The sequence below is a fragment of the Ceratotherium simum genome, chromosome 6 (assembly GCF_057802395.1).
Source record: "Ceratotherium simum simum isolate JZ-2026a chromosome 6, ASM5780239v1, whole genome shotgun sequence".
Lineage (NCBI taxonomy): Eukaryota > Metazoa > Chordata > Mammalia > Perissodactyla > Rhinocerotidae > Ceratotherium > Ceratotherium simum.
In genome coordinates, this window is record NC_141905.1 from 52,104,544 (window position 1) to 52,122,273 (window position 17,730).

The window sequence follows — 17,730 nt, forward strand, 5'->3', positions numbered from 1 at the left end:
TTTTATTGTCTGTCATTTTCATATAAGAAAGATAATATATATGGAAACCAGTGAGAGCCTAGAACAACAACAGATTTGTTCTAGTGCTCATTGCACTTTGTTGACCTCAGATGGATGTTACTGAATATGTTTCAATTTTATTTCAACTTGTAGAACAAGTGGAACAATAAATGCAATGGGTCCCGTTACTATAAACTTGGCACACCTCGTTATTTAGAAACTGTCTGAACAAAATTCTAGGAAGAAGCTTGGTTTATCCGTAGGAACTAATGTGTTTGTTTCTATTTTCTCCTAGTTTATGGTACTTCTCAATATATCAGTAAGTCATCTGATTACTAGTATGAGATTCCCTGTGGATAAAATGAGATTAATAAATTATAACAGAAATATCCAGTTAGTAAACTCCTTAACATTCCCAAATTACTCTTTAGATTCCAAGTTTTTCTTAATGCTCCAAGATAGAAGTTTTGGTAATGTATCAGCATAACTGATGATACTAATGTTCTTGGCTATGTAATCCCATCCTCAAGAGAATATGCCAAGAAAGGAATTGAATATAATCAGAATTACTTGCCACCATAGCTTAACTGTACTCTTATTCTAACCTCTAGTTCTAAAATAATGCCTTCTGTCTCATAAATGTGGTTGATATTTTTAAAGAAAAGATAGAGCATCAGCGAGATGACAAGATGAGCCAAAACCAAAATAGATGAATTATTCTTATATCTAAAACAAATCAGGACATGCAACCTGTTGATGTTTCTATACAACATTGCACATTTTAATAAAGAATAATTTAATCAATTACCTAAATGTTTGACTTGTGCAATATACTAAACATTCAGATTCATTCTTCCTCCTTTTAGTCAAAATGTATTGAACTCATATAGACACGCAAATGCAGAGAGGAAGGGGTGGTGTGTAATAAATGTAGCCATAATATGATAATCATTAATAAAGTCATCTTAGAATCACAAAATATAGAATGACAAGAGGAGACTTCTGTATCAGTGATACGGCTGACTAGATTTTTATAGAAACTGCTCCTAGAACAGCCTTAAAACTTAAAATTCTGGATGAAATCTTTTTAAACACTTTTTTAATTCATAGCTGAGCTTGTGAGGAAAGAAGAAATACTTAAGAGTCAAAAGGAGGTACAAATTTGCAACAACATGGATGGGCCTTAAAGGCATCATGCTAAGTGATATAGGTCAAACAGAGAAGGACAAATACTGTATGATATCACTTATCTGTGGAATCTGAAAAAAATTGAACTTATAAAAACAGAGAATAGAATGGTGGTTACCAGGGGCTCGCGGTGGAGGGTGGGGGAATTGGGAAGATGTTTAAGGGTACAAACTTATAACTGGTAGATAAATAAGTTCTGGAGATCTAATGCAAAACATAGTGATTATAGCTAACGGTAATATTTTATACACTTCAAAGTTACTAAGAGACTAAACCTTAACTGTTCTCAACACAAAAAGAAATGATAAATATGTGACATGAAAAAGGTGTTAGCTAATGCTATGTAGTAATCCTATTGCAATATATAAATGTACCAAACCAGCGCATTGTACACCTTAAACTTACACAATGTTATATGTCAATTACAGTTGGCCCTCCTCATCTGCAGATACGGAACCCACGGGAACCTGGAGATACGGAGGGCTGACTAAGGGACTTGAGCATCTGTGGATTTTTGTGTCTGTGAGGGGTCCTGGAACCAATCCCCCTTGGATACCCAGGGGTAACTGTGTATCTCAATTCAAAAAAAAAAAAAAGCAGGCACACATCTACTATTAATCCCAGGAGGTAAAGATCCTAGATTTAACAAACCTAGGGATAGTAAAGAAACCTTTGAGAACAAGGTGAAAGGTCAATCAGAAACTCTAATTAAACCACCACCTCACCCTCAACAAGGATGTTCACCCTTGAGAAAGACAACAGGAATACCTGACTCTCTTGGCCTTGGCTGTGGAAGGTGTTGGGGAAAAGGCTCCCCTTAGAATTCCTGATCATGAGCTCATGATCAGGCAAAATTGGGGCCAAAACTCAAATGATGTGTCCAGCCCAGGAAAACCTAAACTGAAATTTTAGTTTAAAGTGGTTTCAGGTTTGTTATGTTTCCAGGAGCCCAGCAGCAGCAAAAGAAAATCTTTTCTGTATTAACATATTTTAAGCCCAAGAGGCAAAGAATTCAAGATAAAGTTCCTAGGAAAATGAGCACACAATGAAAAATCCTACACTCAAGACATAAGAAGACACTGTAGTGAAAAATCAACAGCTGGGGGAAAAAAAAAAACAAACCCTATAGAATAAAATCCACAAAACTTCAGGTATTGGAATTATCAGATACAAAATACAAAATAAGTATGTTTATATATTTAAAGAAATAAGAGAGGGTTCTTAAGTATAAGACAAGAACAAGTTACTATTAAAATTGACCAGACAGATATGAAAGAGAACTAAATAAAACTTCCACTTTCAATAATTACAGACTAAAGAATAGAGACAAACCCTTCCACTGGGGACAGTTAGAAAGGCAAGATGAAATGTAGAACACATCTGGGGAAGGGCATTCAAGAACTCACCGGATAGTAAGGACTATGATGTAAAGATCCTGGGATAATTGAAGGTCTTTGAGGGTTTAAGGCTGCTCTTCTGCTGTGAATGTTTGCCAATTCCAGAAGATAACTGAGTGGTGAAAGCTAAATGGTCTTAAAGAGCTAAGTAGAAAGTCAAGAGCATGCCAAAGGAGAAGACTGGTGAATGCCCCTAGCTTGGTTCTAGGCCCCTGAGAAGCTACACCCAAGAAGTAGGAGTTTTCTGGAAATCAATAGGCACTCACAGAGACTGCAGCTCAGCTTTGAATCATATCAACCTTTGAAGTTTATCCTGGATTCCTATGTCCCCAGATATCTAGCAGAAGCAAACTTAGATCTTCACTGGAAGAAGATAATATCAACTAACATTATTTCCACATAAAAATCAATAGCCAAAAGATAATAGAGAATCCTCATGTGTTTGCAATTTCAGAAATACATTTAAGTAAACTTTGGTCAAAGAAGAAATCAAATGGAAATTGGAAGGTATTTAAATTGTATTTAAAATGACATAGCAGAACTCTGGAATACAACTAGAGGTAAATTTATAATTATAAAATATGTATTAGGAAAGAAAGAATAATAATCAACAAGATAAATATCTATCTAAAGAAATTATAAAAACCAAGCAAATTTAAATAAAGTAGAAGATAAAAGATAATGAGGATAGAAGAAATTAGTGAAATAGAAATAATATAGACAGTAGAGAATACCAACCAAGCCAAAAGTTGTGTGCTTAAGAAAAAACTAATAAAACTTGTCAATTCTTGGAGATATTAGTCAAGGAAAAACAGAAGATATGAATTAAATAAATTCCTAGAAAAATAAAATTTATAAAAACTGTAAAGAAGAAATAGTAAATCTGAATAGTCTAGAACAATTTGAAAGTCTGAGTCTGTAATTAAAAACCTGTACCCCCCCCCAAAAAAATCATAGGCTTACAAGAAAATATTACCAAAGAATACACAAAGAGTGAACACTATGCAATTTATTTTATGAGGCCAGAATAGCTTTATTATCAAAACGTGACAAAGACATTGCAAAAAAAGAAAGTTACAGGCCAAACCTCACTCATGAACATAGATGTGAGAAATCTTAAACAATATATTAGCAAGACAAGCCTAGTAATTGATTTTAAAAGGGGAGGGCGGGGCTGGCCTGCTGGCATAGTGGTTAAGTCCACGCACGCTGCTTCGGTGGCCCGGGGATTGCGAGTTTGGATCCCAATGAGCCTGGGGTTTATGGGTTGGTTCATCAAGCCATACTGTGGAGGAGTCCCACATAGAAAATGGAGGAAGATTGGCAAGGATGTTAGCTCAGGAACAATCTTCCCCAAGCAAAAGGGGGAGGATTTGCAGCAGACGTGAGCTCAGGGCCAATCTTCCTCACCAAAAACATAAAAATTAAAAAGAATAAAAAAGGGGGGGATAGATGAGAAACAAGATAAGAGAACTTTATTTATGAAGATAGAAAGCTACATCAAATTAGATTGTGCATAATAAGAAAACAAACAACCCAATTTAAAAAAATGGGCTTAAGACCTTAACAGACACTTTGTCAAAGAAGATATACAGATGACAAATAAGCATATGAAAAGATGCTTCCAATAGTATGGCATCAGGGAAATGCAAATTAAAACAACAATGAGATACCATTACACACCTATTAGAATGGCCAAAATCCAGAACACCGACAGCACCAGAGGTTGACGAGGATGTGGAGCAACAGGAACTCTCATTCATTGCTGATGAGAATGCAAAATAACACACCTACTTTGGAAGATAGTTTGCCAGTTCCTTACAAAACTAGACATACCCTAACCATAGGATTCAGCACTCGGGCTCCCTGGCATTTACCCAAAAGGGCTGAAAACTTACGTATACAAAAACTTGCACACTGAAGTTTATAACAGCTTTATTCATAATTGCCAAAACTTGGAAGCAACCAAGATGTCCTTCCATAGGGGAATGGATAAATAAACTGTGGAACATCCAGACAATGGAATGTTATTCAGCACTAAAAAGAAATTAGCTATCAAGCCATGAAAAGACATGGAGGAACCTTAAATGCATATGGCTAAGTGAAATAAGCCAGTCTGAAAAGGCTATATACGGTATGATTCCAACTACATGACATTCTGGGAAAGGCAAAACTGTGGAAACAGTGAAAGAATCAGTGGTTTCTAGGGGTTCGGGGTGGGGAGAGAAAGAGAGATGACTAGGTGGAGCACAGAGGAATTTTACGGCAGTGAAACAATTCTGTATGATACTGTAATGGAGGATACATAACATTATGCATTTGTCAAAACCCCTAGAAGTGTACAACACGTAGAGTGAACCCTAATGTAAACTATGGACTTCAGGTAATAATAATTTATCAATTTTAGTTCATCAATTGTAGGAAATGTACCACACCAATGCCAGTTGTTAATAATAGGGGGAACTACGGGAGGGGGTGGACAGAGAGAGAGAGAATAAATATGGGCTCTTCAAAGATAGCAACAGTTTCCTGGTAAGATGGCTTACAATTTTATGTAGTGTAATCACATATGCATGATCACCTACATTCTGTTACCTTTGTCCTATTCTATCGATTAGAAGCAAGGCATACAACCCATCCACACAAAGCATGGGAATCATGGGGTCACCCTAGGTGCTGTCCACTACAGTGCACAAACTAGAGCATATACCTCTATAATTTAACTCAAAATGAACCTCATTTAACCACCCACAATAGAACATTGTCTCTACCCCAGAAATCCTCTTTATGCCCCTCCCAATCATTTTTCTCCTTCTCCCTAATGATAACTACTCTGATAAAATTTAGGGCAAAACAGCCTAATTTTTCTTTATAGAAAACATATTTCTTTATGTTCCACCTAGGAATATATTCCTAACGATTATGGATTAGCATTGGCTTTTTTTAAATGGAACCATCTTGTATAAAGTCTTTATGTTTGCTTTATTTTAGCTTGACATTAGGTTTTTGAGATTCATCTAGATTTAGTTTGTAGCTGCATTTTGTTCATTTTTATTGCTATATTTCATTATACGAAAATATCACACTTTAGTCTGCTACTGATGGACATTGGGTTGTTTCCAGTTTGAGGCTATTGTAAATAAAGCTGCCAGGAACATTCTAGTATGTGTACACTTGCACCCATTTCTGTTGGATATATATCCCTAAGTGGAGTTGCTGGGTCATAGGGTATGCATATTTTCAATTTTAGTAGTTATGCCAAACTATTTTCCAAAGTGGTTCTTCCAATTTATACCCCTGCCCCCACCAGCATGGGTGAGAATTCTTATTGCTTCCCATCCTAACCAATAGCTTGAATTATCAAGTTTTTAAAAAATTATTTTTAATTTTAGCCATTCTAGTAGGTACATAGTAGTACCTCATTGTGGCTTTAATTTGCATTTCTCTGATTATTGATGAGGTTGCACATGTTTTACATGGTTATCAGCATTTTGGATAGATTTTTCATAAAGTACCTATTTAAATCTCTTGTCCATTTTTCTACTGAGTCATTTGACTTTTTCTCATTCATTTGTAGGAATATTTTTTTAAAAAACATTCACTAGGTATGAGCACTTTGTCAGTTATATATAATATTAACAACCTCTCCCACTCCATGGGTTATCTTCTTACTCTCTTAAAGGTGTCTTAATTTTAATTTAGTCAAATTTATCAGTCTTTTCCTTGATAGTTACCATTTTGTGTGGCTGGTTTAAGACTTCATCCTTAAACCATGAAGATATTCTCCTACATTATCTTCTAGAGGCTTTATTTTTGGCCTTTGCATTTAGATCTAAAATTCACCTAGAAAACATTTTTCTATAGGGGGTCATGTTTCATTTATTATATATATGGGTATTCAATTGTTCTGGGACAATTATTATAAATAATATCATTTCCCCTCTGCTCTGCAGTGATATCTTTGTCATAAATCAAATTTTCATAAACATATGGGTCTGTTTCTGGGCTCTCTTTTTTCTTCTGTTGTCCTATATTTCTATCTTTTATTTAATACTTGTCTAATTTTTAAAAATAGACTTTATTTTTTAGGGCAGTTTTAGGTTCTTACCAAAATTCAGTGGGGAGATTTCTCATAAACCCCTAGCCCCGACACCTACATAGCCTCCTCTATTACCAACATCTCCCACTAGAGTGGTACATTTGTTACAACTGAGTAACCAATATTTTTTTTTTTTTTTTTTTTTTTTTTTTTTTAAGATTTTATTTATTTTATTTTTTCCCCCCAAAGCCACAGTGGATAGTTGTATGTCATAGCTGCACATCCTTCTAGTTGCTGTATGTGGGACTCGGCCTCAGGATGAACGGAGAAGTGGTGCCTCGATGCGCACCCGGGATCCGAACCCGGGCCACCAGCATCGCAGCGCGCGCACTTAACCACCAAGCCACAGGGCCGGCCCTGAGTAACCAATATTGATACACTATTATTAACCAAAGTTCATATTTACATTAGGATTCACTCTATGTTTTGTACAGTTCTATGGCTTTTGACAAATGCTTAATATAATGTATCCACCATTATAGTATCATACAGAATTGTTTCACTGCCCTAAAAATCCTCGGAGCTCCAACTATTCATCCCTCTTTCTCTCCCACCCTGAACCCCTGGAAACCACAGTCTCTGTAGTTTTGCCTTCTCCAGAATATCATGTAGTTGGAATCATACTGTATATAGCCTTTCAGATTGGCTTATTTCACTTAGCCATATGCATTTAAGGTTTATTTATCCATTCCCTTACTGAAGGACATCTTAGTTGCTTCCAAGTTATGGCAGTTATGAATAAAGCTGCTATAAACATCGGTGTGCAGGTTTTGTGTGGACACAAGTTTTCAGCCCTTTTGGGTAAATGCCAAGGAGCACAATTGCTGAATCATATGGTTAGGGTATGTCTAGTTTTATAAGGAACTGCCAAACTGTCTTCCAAAGTAGGTGTGCTATTTTGCATTCTTATTAGCAATGAATGAGAGTTCCTGTTGCTCCACATCCTCGTCAACATTTGATGTTGTCAGTGTTCTGGATTTTGGCCATTCTAATAGTTGTGTAGAGGTATCTCATTGTTGTTTTAATTTGCATTTCCCTGATGCCATACTATTGGAAGCATCTTTTCATATGCTTATTTGGCATCTGTGTATGTCCTCTTTTGTGAGGTATCTATCCAGATCTTTCCCTCCTTTTTTTAATTGGATTCCTTGTTTCCTTATTGTTGAGTTTTAAGAGTTCTTTGTATATTTGGACACAGGTCCTTTATCAGATATGTGTTTTACAAATGTTTTCTCCCAGTCTGTGGCCTGTTTTTTATTTTTTTAATTCTCTTAACAGTGTCTTTAAAAAAAAGTTTTTTGTAAAGAATAAAAAGACTTCTAGAATAATTGAACATAGAAACAATATTCAGGTTGAGTAACAAAATTTGACAGTATGAGCAGAGAACTAGTACTAGAAGATAGATGTGAAGCAATTAGTCAGGATGAAGCACAAACAGATAAAGAGATAAAAATATGGAAAAGTAGTAAAGAAGCAAGAAGAATAGCATGAGATCCAAAAAATGTCTATTTGGAATTCATAAAAGAGAGAGCAGAGACAAGAAGGGAGAAACAATATTTTTAAGGCACAACACTTAAGATTTTTCCAGAAGAGATGAAATACACCAATCCTCAGATTCAAGAAGCCTAGCAAATAGCAGGATAGACACACTTAAAGCATAACATGAATAAAATGCAGTAATTCCAAAGACAATGAGAAGACCTTAAAACCATCAAGAGAAAAGGCAAAATTGCCTATAAGTGACTATTAATTAGATTAACAGATTCTTTCCCAACAACAATGATAGAGGTCAGATCACTATAAAATGATATCTTCAAAATGTTGAAAGATATAACTGTCTTAGAACATAGAATGCTGCATCCAAAGAAATATTTTTTTCAATAATGAAAGTAAAACCAAGATATTCCTAGACAGACAAAAACTGAAAAATTTCCACTAATTTATAATCACACATAAAAAATATTTATAATGACAAGAGGGAAAGTAACTAAAAAAAACTAATGCCTTCATTTCACATCTTTTTGTTGTTTTGTCAATTGTACACCAGTGGTTGTAACATATTTAAATAGTCAGATTGGGATAAATAAGCAATGTGTTCCAGATCATTCAAACCCAAAATCTTGTTATTGATTTTCAAAAGAGTTTGAGTCTAACCTATGGCATTTGACTTATTCTGCATTGAAAAAAATTCAGGAGTAGAGCCTGAACCAGGATTCAGGCATGTCTGATCATATGTAATGAACTGGTGGGTGGCCTCCCTTGGTTGATTTCCATGAGAATGACTTGTTTGCCTGCTTGCTTATTTTTACTGGAGACTGAGAAAGTTGGTCTTTGCATAAGTGCCTAAAACAAAAGACTAGGGAACTAGAACCTCAGCATGATGTTGGTCTCAAATCTAGTCCCTTTTTCCCTGGGCAATGTCTGCACCTGTGATAAGGATGTTTGGCAGCATTCCACGGAATCTACTTGTCATTGCTATTTGGAGAGAGGTACTGGCGGCAGCAGTCATGGAGAAGTCTCTCCCTCAAGGGGCTTCTTGGGCAGCAAACACTGAGGAGAACCCAAAACAGAAGATAACAGGGGAGTTTACATGAGCACCTGTGAGAATACCCCTGAGAATTCTCAAAAATAATGGGAGAAGGACTCTGTCAACAGAAGACTGAGATCCTGCATAAACAGAGAGGGGCAGAAGTCAGTGAAGTGCAGTAACATCTCTGCAAAATACATTTGCACACAGAAGGCGTGTGTAAGATAAAGGACCCGTGGGGCATTCCTGCTGGCCACTTCATTTGCCACTGGTCATTGGACCAGCTCACACAGCCTTCCTTCCTTGATCTCACGCCCTGTAGCTTCTACTAAAGATGCTTTCAGTTATTCCTGAGAACCAGGATACAGAGTATTTTGGAGGAGGAGACAAACTCTGGTGGCATAGTCCACTATGTCAACCTTTCCTGGGCAAAATGACAGGCTTTCCTTACAAGCGCAATGAATGGCCCCACCCTTGAGTAAGAAAATAGAAAAGTCCAAAAAGAATAAATTGAGGCCAGAGCATAGAAAACAGGGCACCACAGAAAGAGCAGGAGAAATGGAGGGAAAGCAAGGAGCAAAGAAGCAGAGCACAGCATAAAAGCAAAGAGAAAGAAGAAAGCAAGGGAACAAAGAGAATAAATGATTAGAAAGCTGATAATGACAAATACTGAATGTTTCCTAGTGAGGGTAGGTCACCTCCGGGACTACAGCACAAGGAGCAACAAGAACAGTGAAGCTTTAGGAAATGAGAGCCAGCTCCATAGGAGACACGAACAGGGATGGCTAACAGAGGAGGAGCTGGAGAACAAGTTGAGACCAAGACCCACTTCTCTGGGTAATCAGCTTTTGCCAGCTCCCTGGTGGTCTCAGTACAGAATGCAGGGTTTGGGCAGGTCTGACTGTAGATACAATGGCATAACACATTAGGAGTTAATTTAGTATAATTCTTTGTGTGTAGAGACTAGAAAAGAATGACTGTTAATTTTATAAAATTATACATTCTCATAAAACAATTCTAGGAATACTGAATAGTAGGAAAAAAAAGACAATAAAAAAGTACCCAAATCCTACCTACCAGAAATAAGCATTGTTACCACATAGTGGACATCATTTCAGGGAAATCAGATAAATCTCTCTCTCTCTCTCCATATATATATATACACACACACATATACACATATTATATATATAATATATATACATATATGTGTGTGTACACATACACATATATACAAGCACACACACTATTCTCTCTCTAAATATATACATACACACATATATATATGTTTACATAAATATGTACCACACACATGGTTGCATGGTTGGATAAATAGAAGGATATAGAGAGACATATACAAATAGACAAATGATAGATGGAAAGAAAGAAAAAGAAAGAAAAGAAGGAAGGAAGGAAGGAAGGAAGACTATTGCAAAATGGACTTATACTACATGCTATTTTTAATAAAAATATTTCAGTGGAGTCACATTATCTAAACATTTATTTAACTTGCACATATACAATCATACACTTAGATAGACAAAGAAAGAGACAGAGAAAAAGCAAAAAATTCATATAGTACAGGCAATTTAACTTATATTCCCCTCACACAATGAGCATGAGAGAGGAGATTTCCATCTGTTGTTCCTCATTGACTTTCAATGACAACGTACCTCTTGCTGATTCACAAACTCGCCCCCAGTACACAAGGACAAAGAGAGACCAAAGAAAGAGGCAGGCCACTCCATTTTGGTAGGTGGCAGGTTTTGATAAGCAAGGGAACTTATTTACGAGGCTTGTCTTGGACAACTGCAAGACGAATAGACCTCTCCACCCACCCACCAAAATCTTAAGAGTTTATGTAAAGGCCTTAACTGGCTTCAGTCATGTGTACCATGCAGATGGTCTCAATAGCACCTTACTCTCTTAAGGCCATGTTCTGGGCCGTGGGAACAGTGGGCAGAGTATACGTTCCAAGGACAGGGGAGGGGGTAAGGAGCCTCCAATTGCCCAGGCCCACCTCGAGGGTGAACTTGCAGTGATGTCCTCTCGATGAACTCCTCCAACACTTCTTCTTTTTTTTTTTTTTTTTGTTTTTTTGTGAGGAAGATCAGCCCTGAGCTAACATCCATGCTAATTCTCCTCTTTTTGCTGAGGAAGACCAGCTCTGAGCTAACATCTATCACCAATCCTCCTCCTTTGTTTGTTTCCCCCAAAGCCCCAATAGATAGTTGTACGTCATAGTTGCACATCCTTCTAGTTGCTGTATGTGGGACGCGGCCTCAGCATGGCCAGAGATGCGGTGTGTCAGTGCGCGCCCAGGATCTGAACCCGGGCCGCCAGTAGCTGAGCGCGCGTATTTAACCGCTAAGCCACGGTGCCGGCCCTCCAACACTTCTTGAAGTGCAAGGATCTCACTGCGCTTTAGTAGTATGGGCTTTGGTATTTAAAAAGAGGTATCCTTTGCATAATATGGTCCCAAACACAAACTTACTACCTTACCTAGTACTCCACTGAGTAAACAGTGATCTCCTCCAAAGCTGGAAAATTAATTGGCTATGTTGAACTTACTAAGCAAGAGTGACCTTCACCACCATGCGCTTTCTGAGGAGATTTTCAAAGAAAACTTTTACTAGATGCAATATTCACATTCTGGGATCATTTTAAAGCCTATGTCTTAAACCAGATTGCATTTTTCACTATAGATTTAGGTTTTTTGATTTACCAGAAGGTACTGAAGAGCAACTAAAAAATTACTAATTCTCAAATTAATATTCACTTACAAGCGATTTCATTTCTAAAAAGTGCCCAAAACAAAAGACGTAGTCATTTTTAAAAACTATGCTTGGGATTCTTTTTAAATTACCTATTTTAAGTTTAGTTAATATTTATCAGTTTGAAAGATATGGAAATTAACACTATGCTTTCTTCTCTATCCCTCACTCAATTCTCACTTTTTATCAATTATATAATTATTTTACATTGTCAGGATTTATAACACAGTCTGTTCTATTCTATAGTCATATTCCCCATTGCTGTTTGGTCTCTATTTCCATACGTTCCACCACTACTCCACACGTCATGACATCATCATTCATGTTTCGATGTGCTAAATTTTGTCTTCAAGTAGATTCTTCAAGATTGGCTCACAGTAACTGCATAATTTAGAATGACTGTTTTATAACTTTTTACTTGCATAACCAAGCCACTAGATATCGGTAAATACTGATCCATTGTCTTTAGGCATTGAGTGTTGCTATTAAGAAGCCTGGGGCCAAACAATTTTTCCCTTGTATAAGATTTTCATTTTCTGACCGTTGAATTTTCCCTTATTTCTAAAATTCAGTAATTTTCCCTAAATATGTCATAATTTCAATTATCTAGGGGTTTTTTTCTCTATAGGATAAACTATGTGTTTATATCTTCAATTGCCTGTTTTTATTTAGTTCAAGAAAGTTGTCTTCTATTATATTTTTGTTCAATACTTTTTCCCCTGTCAAGAGTTACATAATATGTGTACAATAAATATTCCTTGAATGCATAAATAATATATTCGAATACTTTTTCTCTTCCATTTATTCTGTTCTCCTCTTCAGGAAATCAATTATACTTATGTTGATTATGCTTTCTCTGTTTTCCAGTCTGATCATTTTTTTATACTCTCCTTAATATCTTTGTCATTTCCATTTTGTTCTTGAGATTCCTCAAGCCTGTCCAGCACTCATGTCTCTGGCTGTGTTTTCAGCATTGTTTACTTTATTCTCATTGCTTCTAACATGTATTTCACCTCTGTAATGATTTTATTTTCTTGCAGTTCTTCCCTAAATTCTACTGACATGCTATTCACTTCCTGCTTGATGTATTGTAGTCTCTTCATAGAGCCCTTTGAGCTCTATTTTGGAAAACACACTGTAATTTCTTTGAAAATATACACACTTATTTGTCTGAACTCTTCCTATGTTTTGTGGTAATTATTTTTGTGATGTATTTTGTTTTCTATTTCCTTTAAAATGAAAGCAGTGATTCTTCTTTAAATGGAGCTGACTTAGTGAAGGAATAATGTGGACAGGGAGGGGAGCCCACAATGTCAGTTCAGGTTTATGGTTGTGAACACAGTCTCACCAAGTCTGTCATGACCTATGTGGTAGGCTACAAGCTCTGGTGTTTATGTTAAGCTAACAGTTTTAATCAGAATAAAAGGCAACAGCCATCCAGACACCTTCACCCACTACAAAAAGGTGCTCATCTCCAACATTCCTGGCTGATAAAACATGTAAAAAACAAAAGAGATTGAAATATGCACAGCCGCTGCTGTGGACTCATCACTCCCAGCTACAGACAGATCTCTATGTTTTTCCAGCTTTCCCTAGGAGTGAAAGGTCATGGAGATGACACTTCTGCTCAGTGTTGCTCAGCATCACAGCGGAATATTTCCTCCTCCCCAGTGAAATACTGAAATGGTAGTGAAGGCCACTGGTGAATAATAAACCCAGGGATAAACAAGGACAAAATTAGTTGGAACCAAAAGATGTGTAATTGAAAGGGGTGCTTGCGAGAAGCAGAAAGGGGATGACTCATACTCAGAATTATGCAGGACACAGAAGTAAGTGTATAAGAAATTCTAATATTGGGATTTAGAGTTTGTGTATTACAGAATTTCAAAACCAATTTGTGCCACTAGTCAGACAATCAATCAAGCTCTGATTATCCACATTCATCCTCCTGACTCACATTGCCAGTACCTACACAGAAAAGTCAAAAGTTAAACAAGGATTCAAACCACAGCCCCGAGTGCTCTGCTCCTTCCCAAGCACCTCCTCCCACCTGTTCCTGCAGAGCTAGGAATTGAGAAGCTGCAGCTGATGCAGATCAGGAGCCCAGGAGTCAAGGGGAGGGCAATGTCAAGGTGGAGAGAGAGGGGGTAGCTGCTGTAATCTGCCAGAGGGCAAGTTCAGAGGTAGGAGACCTAATGCTTTGTGCTGAGAATAAGCCTCCCCTTTGTCTCTGAGGTTAGTGCAGCTGTCAATCTAGTCCTCTCTATGTTGTGAGTAGGTGAATCCACAGCTTCGCTGCTCTCCTTTATCCCGCTGCTGTCCAGACGGATTTAGACAATAAATACGGAGTGTCAGCGAGGTTTCTCTTTTAGAGATGCCGTCCCTGCCATTGAGAACTATTAACCTGGGTCTCCCCAGGGGCATTCCCCACTTAGTGAAGTGTGTCCCGCACAGCATAGGTATCCTATGAATCTGAAGAATCGTAGGATGGGTCTTTAGGTTTGGGACATTTGAGGGAAATCTGCAGGCTTCTGCTGTCATGTTCCTCCCTCTTTAGGTCCAGAATAGAGTTTGGGGCAGGAATGCCTCACAGATTGCAGGTTGCATTTGTGGCCATTCTATTGTTTCATTGAATACGAAGGGGTTTTTCTTTCCTATTTTTCATTCTTTTTTTGCTCTTGATGAGTTTTAAGGGAGGAAAGGAGTAAAAACACTTTTATAAGAGCATGGAGTCTCAAGTCAGTATAAATCCTGCCTCTATCACTCATGAGATCTTGGACCTGTGATTTAATCTCTCTATGCCTCAGTTTCCCCGTATGAAAAAATAGAGATAATAGAGTCTTAATGATAAGCTTATTTTCAGGCTTAAATAGAATAACCCATGTTAAACATTCAGCATATAGTAGGAGAACAAAAAAATGCTACCTACTATTATTACAAATTTTCCTTAAAAGTGCCAGTTTAAGAAAACAATGAAGTATTAGTTGATTTGCCATACCTAAATCTGGGTAGACCCTACTAATCATCAAATGCTTATACTTATGTACAAGTAAGAAAATACAGCATTCTTTGCTCTGAAGGAATGATATGGGACACTTTCTTGTAGTTTATCCCACAAATGTATCAGTGGGATATAGTACCAACCTTGATAAAAGTATGGCACTTCACAAGGCACGTGTATAGTCATGACTATCTTTGATGCTTCAGTAACCCTCTAAAGCAGACATATTATAATTCCCATTATGTAGATAAGAAATAGAAGTGACTTGTCCGAGATCTCATAGTAAGGGTCTCAACTTAGGACTTCTCTCTTCCTGTCCTCTCTATGACACAGGGACCCTCATCAGACAAGAGCAGAGGTGCTGAAGGAACCTGAGTTATCTTCCGCCTCCCTAAGGTATTGGAGGAAATAAAATACCAAAATAGACAGAGCAGGCACTCATCCCCTCTTTATAGCCATGCAGTTTAGGAAGGCATAGAATAAGTGAATACAAATTTTCTCAAATCCCATATGGAATAAGGTAAGGTATGGAAGGAAGGAATGATGCCTAGCTCTGCCCTAAGAAACCTGACAGCCAATCTTATACTCTCACAGAACCAAATAATATAATTTAAGAATTTTATTTGCTATAATCTCTGTGGAAGCAACTTATAGCCATGCCTGACATTATCAATTGATTTCAAACTTAACTTCCCCCTGGTATCTGAAAAAAGGATGAAGCTTGAAGAGATGACAGCAAGAGATAGTAGAAATGTAAGCCTACAAATTGCTCAATATCAGGCTATCCCTGGGAGCTGAGAATGTTTCACTAATGGATAGCAGCCGAGACTGGCTAGGGCAGCAGTGCTCATGAATTAAAGAAAGAGCTTTACGACTGGCTTCTCCTCTTCGGACTCCAAAAATCCTGTCTATAGTCAGTAGGTGTCCATCCAGAGCAGATATCTGTCACAGTAAGCGGAAGAGTTCTTTAACACATGCCTGTATGAAGATGCCAACAATTTTATGAGAATCAGCCCAACTTGTAACAAGACCCACATACAGTTTTACAATACAGTTATCTCAAGCACACGGACATGCAGAAAATATTAAATTGGGTTTCCCCCCAAAAGATGCTCTCTCTCCAGCTCTTCTGTCAATGTTTAGCCCATGTTCCTGTTCTGATTCATTTTACAATGTAAAGGAAGTTTTCATTCCTTAGCTTTTGGGCAAGAAGCATAACTCTCAGATTGAGTTTAAGTTGAAAACAGTGATCACTATTTAACATACTCCATGGAAGTCAGCACTTTAAACATGTAACTGTCCACTAATCACGCTCATTGATCAGGAAGGCTAACTACAGAACTTCTTAAGAGCTCCAAACAGAATAAGGGTTCTCAGTGAGGAAGATCTGCTTAGGACACCTAATGACACCTTTGCTGGGGGACTTCTCTAAAGACAACTGAGGAAATAAGCTAGAGACACGTTGCCAATAATATTCAATTGGTCGAATGTTTCTATTAGTTGAATTTTCATACTTCTATCTTTATCTTTTTATCTCTTAACCTAAGTAAACAATGTCTCAGAAAATAATTAGGCATCATAGTCCCCATGAAGTTATTCATCTTCAAAGCTTCTGCCTGGCAATTTGATACAATGTCAAGACAATTTTAGTTTCTTAATTTCCTTCATATAGCAATCACTTAAATAATTGAAACAAATTTTCTAAGTCATATCCTTCCCTATTTATTCATAATTATCCAATCAATTGAAGTACTTTTCTGTAACTTCAACCATAATATAATAAGTGCTTTAATCAGATAAGTTTAAAGTTTAATCAACTCTGACTTCTCTGTCTATGGAAATGTTTTAGTAATCCAAATTAAAATCACCTACGATAATTCACTCACTCCTCTCAGTGGTATTCGGTAGTTCAAGGAGGGGCGCATGTTATGGGGCTAGCTTTGCATTGTATTAAGCAAAAGTCATTTTCTTTAAGCACAACATAAATTGCATTTTAATATCTCTATAGATTTCCATATTGACAAGAGGAAAGCACAGCAAATTTACTAAATAAATTTGAACAGAATTGCCCAGTGTTATTAATCATTTCATCTCCATATTTTAAGCATATAAATTTGCTTGCTTGAAAGCCATCTGATGAAATCCTTGTGCTTATATATTGAAGGGCAGGTAAGCGCAATTTCATTCGAGTCCATGGCGACATAGTCAAGGTAAGAATACACAAATTGTTTGCAGTTTGGGAATAATACACTCTGTTGTAAAAATCTAATTAGGCCATATATATACATACACACACACACACACACACACACACACATTCAAGTCTACAGAGCTATTGGAGGAAAAAGTCTGCTAAACCAGGAAGCCACTTCTGCAGACAGTCTCTCAGCACATAGTGATATCAAATACTGTGAATTGATTGATGCTTTTTTCCAATTATACATTCTAATGACATTTGAAAAATGCAGAAAATTACAAGGAAAAGGATAAGATTAAGCTGTAAATCCCCCTTACTATTAAAAATTTACTTGTGAACCTTGTGAAAATACAGAAAGTATAAAAAAGGAACTAAAAATCACCTGTAATGTCAATATCCAGAGATAACCACTTTAACAGTTTGATATGCACACATATATATGTACATATACATACACATACAAGGACTTACATCTATAAATTTTTTTAATTGAGATTTTACTACTATAGATGCAGCTTCTTACCTGGAATTTTTCACTCAAAATCGT